This window comes from Sphaerodactylus townsendi, linkage group LG04, assembly GCF_021028975.2.
Source record: "Sphaerodactylus townsendi isolate TG3544 linkage group LG04, MPM_Stown_v2.3, whole genome shotgun sequence".
In the NCBI taxonomy this organism is placed as follows: domain Eukaryota; kingdom Metazoa; phylum Chordata; class Lepidosauria; order Squamata; family Sphaerodactylidae; genus Sphaerodactylus; species Sphaerodactylus townsendi.
Window position 1 is genome coordinate 108,086,037 of NC_059428.1, and position 9,949 is coordinate 108,095,985.

Consider the following 9,949-nt stretch of genomic DNA (forward strand, 5'->3'; position numbering starts at 1 on the left):
TTCTCCAGATTAGAATCCACCTGCTCTTAACCACTACACCATGCTGGGGTAGTACAGAGCAGGCAGGCCTCCCATACTGGCGGCAGAAGCTCCTAGCAGCATGGCTAGAGTTTCTAAACAATGTGAAATATTGTTTCTGTTCTTCGTGATTTACCAGTATCTGGCATACTGAGGCCTGCAAAACCTCCCTGGTCAGTGGGGCAGGCTCTGCTCAAGCCAGCACTGCTACAGCTGGTCTTGCCTGCTCTTCAGATCCTGCTGGAGGGGAGAGGAGGAGGCTTCTGGACATTGGGGCTGGTGGCTGAGCACGGAGTGATCCCTGAAGCCAAAGCATGGTCGGCATGGGGTTGTGGGGCTGGTAGCGCTGACTGGGAGCCCTGTTCCTGATGTGTGGGGAGCACCCCAAGGTAAATGGGCAGGCAGCCCCTTTGCAAAGCGGCTAACCCAAGCCTCGCACTGGCCTCTCCCCAAGAAGCCACACTGCAGGGCTGGCAGTGATGCAGGACATCCAGCCCAGGGCACCTGGCACTGCTCCCTGAACTGCTCGTCCAGCTTGCTGTGCAGGAAGGCAGCCATGAAGGCAAGTAAAGGGGCATCTTGGCACTACTGGCTGAAGCTAAGGCAGGAAGGGGCAGGGGCTGGTACCTGGGATACCTCCAGGCAGTGGCAAAGTCTCTTTGCCAGTACCAGTTGCTGCACCTCCTCTTCCCGAATGTCCCACCAGCCTCTGCTTGAGCTGCCGCAGCTACTACCAACCAGCCATCTCTCTCTCAAATGACATGCAGCATATAATTCTGTTTACTTTTTAAGGCTATTTTTAAGCAAAATGCAGCCACTGGAGCTGCAGTTTCTAGGGAGAAGTGTGTGTGTGTGTAGGGAAGCAAAGGGAATTCTTAACACTTTTTGTGAAGCTGCTTAACTAATCAAAATTGCCAAGGTCAAGCTTTTTTAATCCCAGTTGGGGAAAATGCATGTGTTTTTTCCAAGCAGAGGTAAAAACAAGCTAGACAAGGCATTCTGCTTCTGAAAGTGCCAATAAGGAAAATGAAATTTCTGTCCTTGACACACCAATCTAACTGCAGCCTCAGTGGCTCTATTTTATAAAAAGAACAATCCTAAAGGAGAACTGGCTCAGTCACATGGAAGGCATATTCTGTGAGTGAGAGCTGAGAGAGAGGGGAGGGGAAGTTCCAGTTCCCCCAGTGCAGGGGTAGGGGAAGGGTCAGGTGCACCTCTGTGGGGCTCTTTACTTTCTTTTTGTCTCTCTTCTTTCATTCTTTTCATCTGTATCTCCTTTCTTCTTTCTATCTTTTCTCTCTTTCCATCCTTCCCTTTTTCATTCGATCTTTTTCTCTTTTCACCTTCATATCTTTTCCTTCTCTCCTGTCTTCTCAATTAAAAAAAAATATTTTACATATGTAGACAGCCCAGAGAAAAACACAATTCCAATCACACACCCCCCCCACTATAATAAAAAAAACATTTAAATACATCAGTACATATGTGGTGACTTCCAGCTACCTCATTATGGATCCAAACTCAAATCTAGTTTTGGGCTTATAGTTGGTATCGACATTTTTTCCACTGTTAGTCCTTATAAAATTATTTTAGTCCAATCCACTATTTTCATTTAAATCTCAAATCCTGCCATTATTATGTTGATCCAGAATATCCTCCCCCATCAACCCTAAGAATAATACCTATGGTTTTTTTCTCAATTGTTATTTTCATAATCTTTTGCATTTCTTTTAAAATCTTATCCCAAAACAAGTTTGCTTCTTTACATGTGCACCACATATGAAAAAGACCCATCTTGTTGTTAAAATTTCCAGTATTTGTTAGCCCTATAAATGTTAGACAATTTTTATGTTAAATACCATCTATACATCATTTATAGTAATTTTCTTTCAAACAAGCTGTGAATTTCAGATTTTTCCATAATCTTTCCCATTGTTCCATTTGTATGCTTCTCCCCATGTTTCTTTTTACCACAGTGGTGGACTGCCAAGGGAAGGGGTGCATTGTGCACCGGGCGAACGCCTGGGGGCGGAAAACCACCCCCGGCCCCTCCTCCTTTTCCCCATGCCCCCCTGCAGCACCCCACAGCACCCTCATGGCACACACACACCGCCCCCCTTCCCACACTTACCTATGTTCCATTTCTTTTTTAGTACTTTTTGAGGCTGGAAAAAGTGGCCTATTTACCGTTCAGGCTAAAAACTACCTGAGGAACTACAGTTCCCAGGAGACCTTGGGGTTCACAAGGTCTCCTGGGAAGTATAGTTCATCAGGCAGTTTTTTTCCCTGAACTGTGAAGAGGCTGCTTTTTTCAGCCTCAAAAAGTACTAGAAATAGAAAAGGAGCATTAGAGTAGATAAGTGTGGGAAGGCTGAAATGACAGAGATGATAATGCGGCATGCCCATGGGGGGGGGGGCATGGGGGAGTCGGAAAAACACACTGTGCACCGGGTGCAGTTTGGTCCAGCTACCAGTGTTACCTTCTCTTCCTCCATATTCCACTTGAGTAACATCTTATGCATTTTAGTAATCAGTTTATTATTATTTATACATAGGTTACTTTCCAACTTGGTCATCAGCATGACAAAACCTGTATTTTTGTTGTCTGCTTTAAATGTTTCTAGTAATTGATAGTAGTGGAGCTAATTTTTAAACATTTTTTAAATTTATCCAATGGTTTAAGCTCCCATTTCTCATTCTGGCATGTCAACAATTCTCTGTAAGTAAGCCATTTCTCTTGTATTTTCACTTCTTTTCTTGAAAATGCTTTGATTGGGGACAACCCCCAATCTTGCAATAAACCTTCTCTCCTGTCCTTTCATCTTTTTCTCCTTTTTCTCCTTTTCCTTCTTTCTCTCCTTTCTCTATTATTGTACAACAGGCTCTGCATGTAATATTGCTCTATCTTGCCTCCAGTTGTCTGTGCCTCGGTCAGCCATAGAGTCCACCCCAAAGTTAAAACAAATAACTAGAGGGAAATAGTTACCTTGTCATATTGGGTGCCACAAATGACATCAAACTCTGTTCTGTCTGAGGCTTTGTTGGTTTTCTCTCTTTAAGAACTCCCCACCACCACCACACTGTTTTTTTTCATCAATATGCAGTCAAGGTAATCAAAACAGTATATCTTTAGTAACAATACTGATTCCCTTATATTCCATTCCTTTGCTTTTACTCCCATCTCCCCTAAAGGAAATTGTTTCCCAGATGGTTTATCATGATACCTTCAGAGAACTGACATTTTGAAACTTGTATGTCTTTCAGACCCATATTTTTAAAAAATCAACAAATGCTGACATTGAAGGTGTATATATTTTATTCTTCACAAATTATAATAACATCAAGGGTTGGATCTAACCACCATTAAAATGATACTTTAGCTGGCTTATTTCTCAATCCTCTTGAGTCTAAAAATGTAAAAAAATAAAAAACCTCAACACAGTTAGAATTCCAAGTAAGCTTCCAAAGTCAAATGGCTGCACAAGTTCTGAATTTGTGAAATAATCTTCTGTAAAGACATTTTCTCCCATGTTCAGAAAGATATTTCTGAATCAGTGATAGTTCTTTCAGTGTCCATCAAACAATTATCTGCATTTTTCCTTATGAAATTAAGTTCTTTACATGGTAAGAGCAAATCGTCCACATTAATTAGCAAAAAAATGCCAGCAAGTTTAAAGGTGGTACATATGTGATTTCCCATGTCTGTCTGTGCATCAGTAAAACCCTTCACCAGAAACTTTTGATTTCAAAACAACCTCAGTATTGGTGGATGAAAGGCGAAAACTCTGGATCTGAACAGAACCATTTATATACCCACGATTTGAATTCCTGCTGCGTGAATATAGTCTCAGATCCTTCATAGAGTATGGTATCTTTAAAAAAACATAATTTGCAGAATATGGTGACATCTTTCTCTCTTTTCATCTTTCTTTTCATCTTTCTCTCCTTTCTTTCTCTTTTCATCTTTCTTTTCATCAATCTGTCCATCTATCTCCATCTTTTTTCTTTCTCCCTTTTGCTTCCCTTGCCTTCTCAGAATTGCAGATCCTGGCTTTCCCAGAACATCATATTAGATCTAAAGAGTGCACAAGAACGTTCCTACACCCACCCACCCCACACAACCTTAGATTTCACAGGCTTTTCTGTTCCAGAAATGGGGAAGGAGTATGAGAACTGGTTTCTTTTTGGAGGGAAAGAGGGGGGAGAAGAATTATGACAGGGAGATGATCAATGATCACTCATTGGAGCAGAGATGTCTACTGTAGAGATAGTCTTTATTTTATTCATATGCTGTAGGCATAAAGGTGCCATTTTCTGTAGCTACACCCCCTGCATAAAAGGGTGGAAGGTCTCTAGCCTAACATTCCAAACTAGCTGACCTGACCACTTGCCTACCCCATGCTGGGTCTTCTCCTCATTTCTTTATATGTTAGATGTTGCTAATTCCACCAAGCACATGGTGTATGGAAAGGGGGGTGGGTGTAGCCCCATGTGCAGGTTATAATTATAATCCAGAAAAAACCAACAGGGAGCATAGCCATATTTCTGCATTCTACCCATTGCTCCACTGAGTGAATACTCCTTTTGTAAATTTCGTTGTGCGTGCACAATGACAATTTAAAAAAAATGCTTATGCTATGCTTCAAAGTAAGAGTGTGCACCATTGCGGGTGGGGGTTGTTGGGGGGGAGGGGTTCAGCTATAAAAATGGACATTTTCAAAAAAGCTGAAGAAAGTTGAACCCTTATAATAGCTTTCTCAACTTTTTCAAAATTTTGAAATTTTTCAGGGTTTTTACAGTTGAACCTGAAAAATTCCAAGCTGCAGAGGTGAATGCAGGGATCAGCTGAGCTGACACCCCCCCAAAAAAAAATTCAATTCTGATGTCTCCACCCCCCACCTCTAAGGCCAACTGGTTTTGGGAGGTGACAGAGGAAATGCTGAGTGCAGGAACCTGCTGAGCCAACCCCTGCACTCAGTTCAGTTGGCTGCCCTGCTGCTATTCACTTTTAAAGCCCAGTGTGGCCTGGAACCAACGTATCTTAAGAACTGCATTTTTCCCCATACAAACCTACCATACTAACTGAGGCTAGATGAGTGGCAACCCAAGAATGGACGTTCTTGGTTGTGGCACCAAAACTTTGAAACTCTCTCCCCAGCAAGATTCATATGTCTCTCTCTCTCTATCAATGTCTTCCACAAGAGTATGAAGACTTTTTTGTTTCCTTTTGTATACTCCTAATAACTGTTATTGGCCCTCTTCTCAGGTTCTGGTGTTGCTTATGTGTTTTATTGAATTATTTTAGAATTTAATATTTTAGAATTTGTTTTTAATTGTTCCAATGTTTTATGTGCATCAGGTTGGAAACCCTGATCAGATGGAAAAGCAGCATGAAATGTTTTAAATAAACAAATTGTAATTTCAAAAATCAAGCAATAGAATAAATGCCTCACTACATGGAGGTTCAGTAGCACCTTAAGGTATAGCTATGCTTAACTAAGCTTTTTCAGCCTGATCTTCTGGGAGCCAGTGCTGATTAAATACCCAGCAGAAGGAAGCAGCCTGGTTAAATACCCAGCAGAAGAATCGAGTTATGTCACAAACACAGGCTGGTATAAAATGAGATCTTAACAAAAGAGGAACTGCTTGTCCCAGAGCAGGTATGAGACGTTCCCAATCAATAAAAGCAAAGAAGAATAAACATCAACTCTAATGCCACATGGAATGAGACAGTGGAACAATTAACATCTGTAACAGGCAGGATAGATTAGATATTAGCACATATATTGATAGGAATCTATGCTCCTCGTTAAGCCATGGGAGGAGATGTGTACATTATCTTGGCTTCTGAAGTGAATTCAGCACATTTTTGTGCTGCATCCTACCTGTGAAGTTCTTTTGAAGGAGACCCTTTAAATCAGGCGGCAGTAAAGCCTAGGAAGTTAATATGCTTCTTTGCTGGTGCCTGATTTTTATGTCAGGTTGGTTCGCATTTTTTCCTTTTCACTGGAATTGCCTTATTTGTCTAGTAGAGAACATTGCTGATACATGATAGCATATATTAAATGGGTGGATAAACAAGTAGATGAGCCCGAGATGGTATGGCTGATGTTATTCAGTCCGCTAATAATATTGTCTGAGTCTACGTGGAGATGAAGTGTCCTTATTACTTGGTTCCTGGGTTTGTGTCTCTATGAAGTGGACCAAGATTCTTGGTGAGCAACTGTTTTAGGTTGGGAGGATGTCTGTTGGAAGGCTTTGAGAAAGTGGTATAATTATTCATAATTAGGATGGGATTCATTGATGATGCGTTGGACTGGTCTAACTTGTGAACTGTTTTATGACAACCAGTCGTGCTCTGTTGCCCCATTTGGACCTGTCTTGTAATAAGCTAGTTCTTGGTACCAGCCTAGCTTTCTTGATCTGTTTCTTTATTCACTCAGTGTGTATTCACCCAGTGGGTAATCCTACGAATTCATTCAGGTGAGAGTTTTCTGTCTGAGGCTGTTTCCGCACACACGCGGAAATGCAGCTCCACTGGCATGAATTGTGCCGGTGGAGGCTCGGAGGCCGTTCGCGCTGCTATCGGTCGGCGAAAGCAGCCCCCCCATTTGCACCTCCCCTGCCGAGAGGAGCAGCTCTAACGCGAGGCAGCCTCTGGGTCAGCCCTCCTCCACTTCCAGCCTCCCCCTGTCCAGGATCACTTTGGAGGGCTGCAGGGACCCACCCACGCTGCCCTCTGACCTCCAAGGGTCGGAGGGCAGCGTGGCAGGTCCCTGCAGCCCTCCAGAGTGACGTGGGACAGGAAGGTCAGTGGAGGTGACAGGAAAAGCTGCAGCGTTCCGCTGGTGCGATTCGTACCGCGTCGGTGGGAAGCCACCTGCTGCTGTGCGAACATCACCCTAGGGATGGCGTTTTTTCCGTCCCTAGGGCACTGTTATTTGGCCGTGCAGAAACGGCCCAAGAGACTGAGATAATAATGTGGTGCTTGTTGGTAGACTCTGGATTGTTTGATATGTTCTGATTGATATCATGAAGCATGTGGGCTTCTCGGGCAATTTTAGGATTATGATGTAAGGTGGTGTTTATGAGTCCACTAGCAGGGCACCCGTGCTTCGCTACATATACTTCAACACAGGCTCTCTATGAATTTCGGGGTGACATTCAACATACTTCTTTACAGCCTGTTTGTGAACTTTGGGGTGACATGCAGTATATTTCCTCACAGCCTGTCTGTGGACTGATGGGTTTGTTTTCGCATATTTTGCAGCAGCTTCCTATAGTTGTCTTTTTCTAATGCAATGTGTTATTGCTCTCTTTCACCTGGTGGGCTCCATGTGGAAGCAGCCGTTGTATTTTCGGGATGGAGAAAGGAAATGTTCTGCCATTGGATGCTGATGAGTGAGAAAGCTGTGAAAAGGTTCAGGGTAGGGTTGAAGGGCAGGAAGCTGGACTGTACCGCCACTGCAGCACATTCCTGGGGACTCATCCCGCCACTTCAGAGCATGACACCAAGCACAGGGTGATCGGAGGCCAAGAGCAGTAAACTTGTCTGTATAGTAATCAATCGGATGTCCATATGCAAAACCCAACAAATGTTTAGTAGTCCAAGGTGATAGTGTGGTTTGTAATCTGTTTTGATTGTATTTGGCTGTAGCGGCGTTGTTAACGTGAGAGTGGGTGGAGGAGTACTTTTTCACAGCCTGTCTGTTAACTTCGGGGTGACATTCAGCATGCTTTTTTGCAGTCTGTTTGTTGAAGCTGGTTGTGTTTAACTGTCACCCTTAGAAAGTTCGGCAGCATGTCCGTGGACTGAGGGGCTGGTTTGCCCTTAGAATGTTCGCGCAGATGGCCAGAGATGAGCAGTTAAAACAGTAAATGTGTAATAACTCGAGTAAAGCTGAATATTTTTGAAAAATCCCTTCTTAGTGAGCACCTAAACCACATAATGAACCGGTGTGCCAAATTTCAACATTGTTGGTTCGGTGGTTTTTGAGTTCTGTGCATGAGTCAGTCAGTGAGTCAGTGAGTGGTATTTCGCGTTTATAGATATAGATTAATGGGCCTGTTGTATGAACTGGTTCATGCTCAGGTTGATGCTGAGGTGAAAGATATTGATGAAATCTCACAAGAGCTTCCTTCCCAGATGATGAAAATGTCATTAATAACTTACAAGTAGAGGAGAGATGTTATTGTATAGGAACTGAATTTTTTTTACAGAAAGTCAGCCCTAAAGATGTTTGCACATTGTAACACCATTAATTTGCAAATATTTAATTTGTTGTCAGAGTTGAGGTAGTTGCAGGTGAGAACAAACTGGCAAAGCCTAGAGCAAGGTCTAAAGAGACTCCATCAGATATAAAGTTCCTGATGTCCAATTATGTCTATATGCATTATTGTCCAAGTAACAAAGAAGAAATGCAATATTATGACTAAGAAGTATTATTACTTATTAATCTCACCATAAGCCCCCCCCCCCCCATAAGATGTTCAACGTAATCAGTGCTCTGTTTTTGTTCAGAAGACCAGCTCAAAAGCCACCTTGAGTTTGCGGAGATCAGGCATATTATAAATAAATAAACCAAATCAAACATGTACCACCATTTAAAATAAAATCACGCAGCAATTGCAACTTCTTCTAACCAGAAATATCACATTTGAGTTAAACAGTGTGCAACCTTTTACCATCCATGGGGCATTCCAGTCCTGGAATGGAAGACAGGGTGCTGATTAGTCTGGTCTCCTCTCCACCCCATCCCTCGACACTTTCTTGGTCCATTTTTGGCTTTATATTGTATAGCTGTAGTCTTGACATGTTGCAGCAAAGTGGGCTACACCATGTAGCTCTTGTCTAGGGATGCCAGCCTCGATATCCTCCATAATTAAAGCTCATCTCCAGACTCCATTTTCTTCCTCTGGAGAAAATGACTGATTTTGAGGGTGGATTCTATGGGATTGTGCCCCACTGAGGTCCCTGTCCTTCCTAGGCTCCACCCCCAAATCTCCAGGAGTTTCCTAACCTAGAACTGGCAACACTACCTCCCATCCCCTGTTGGTTGACAGGAAGGCCCTGACAAACCTGCCCTTTTCTAAGGGGATACACAGTGCAATCCTAAAGATAATTACACTCTTCTAAACTCATTAATGGGTTTAGAAGGGTATAAATTGGGTTTGGATTACACTATTCCCTACAGTTCGGCCTGGTTCAGGAGGAGCTTATCTGAGTACAGGAACACAGTGGGTTCAATCCAGCCAGCTTTTTCACTTTGACCCTCTAACAGACACTAAATCTCATCCAACTTTCTTCTTCACCACAACCTCTTTCCCTCATGGGTTTTGTCCATACAGGTCCCATGAACCCCAGTATAGCTTCTTTGGGTAGTCAGAGAGAATGCCTCCTCTTTTTTTCACCCTCAAGAAAAAGTATTTGGCTCTAACTCAGCATCATTCTAGTTGCCATCTCAGTATTGCCAAGAATTTGGAGAAAACATCCTGATTATAGATATCGATTCATGTCTACGTTTGAAGTCTTGTACTTGCCAAAGAAAACAAGAATATCAAATACCTTATTCGCATATAATCTTCCAGTGCTCCTAAGAGTTCAAGCTGATACGTTATGGAAAAAGAGATTTAATTTCTTGAGACTGAATTGTTCACTGCATATGACATGGATAATTCATGAGAGGCTCACCAAATGAGCTGAAACAGGTGGCTTATAAACTAAAGGACTATTTTTTGTTGTCTGTTACTCAGTCCCACTGAGACATCTCAGAAGATTTGTTAATTGATCTGCCATTTCCTGGGCCGTCTTTGTTCTAGAATGCTCTGTTTGGGTTCTAGTGTCTTGCAGACAACACTAGGTAAGCACTAAGACCTAAGTGGAGCACTCTAGAACAGTGATGGCGAATCTTTTCGAGACCAAGTGCCCAAA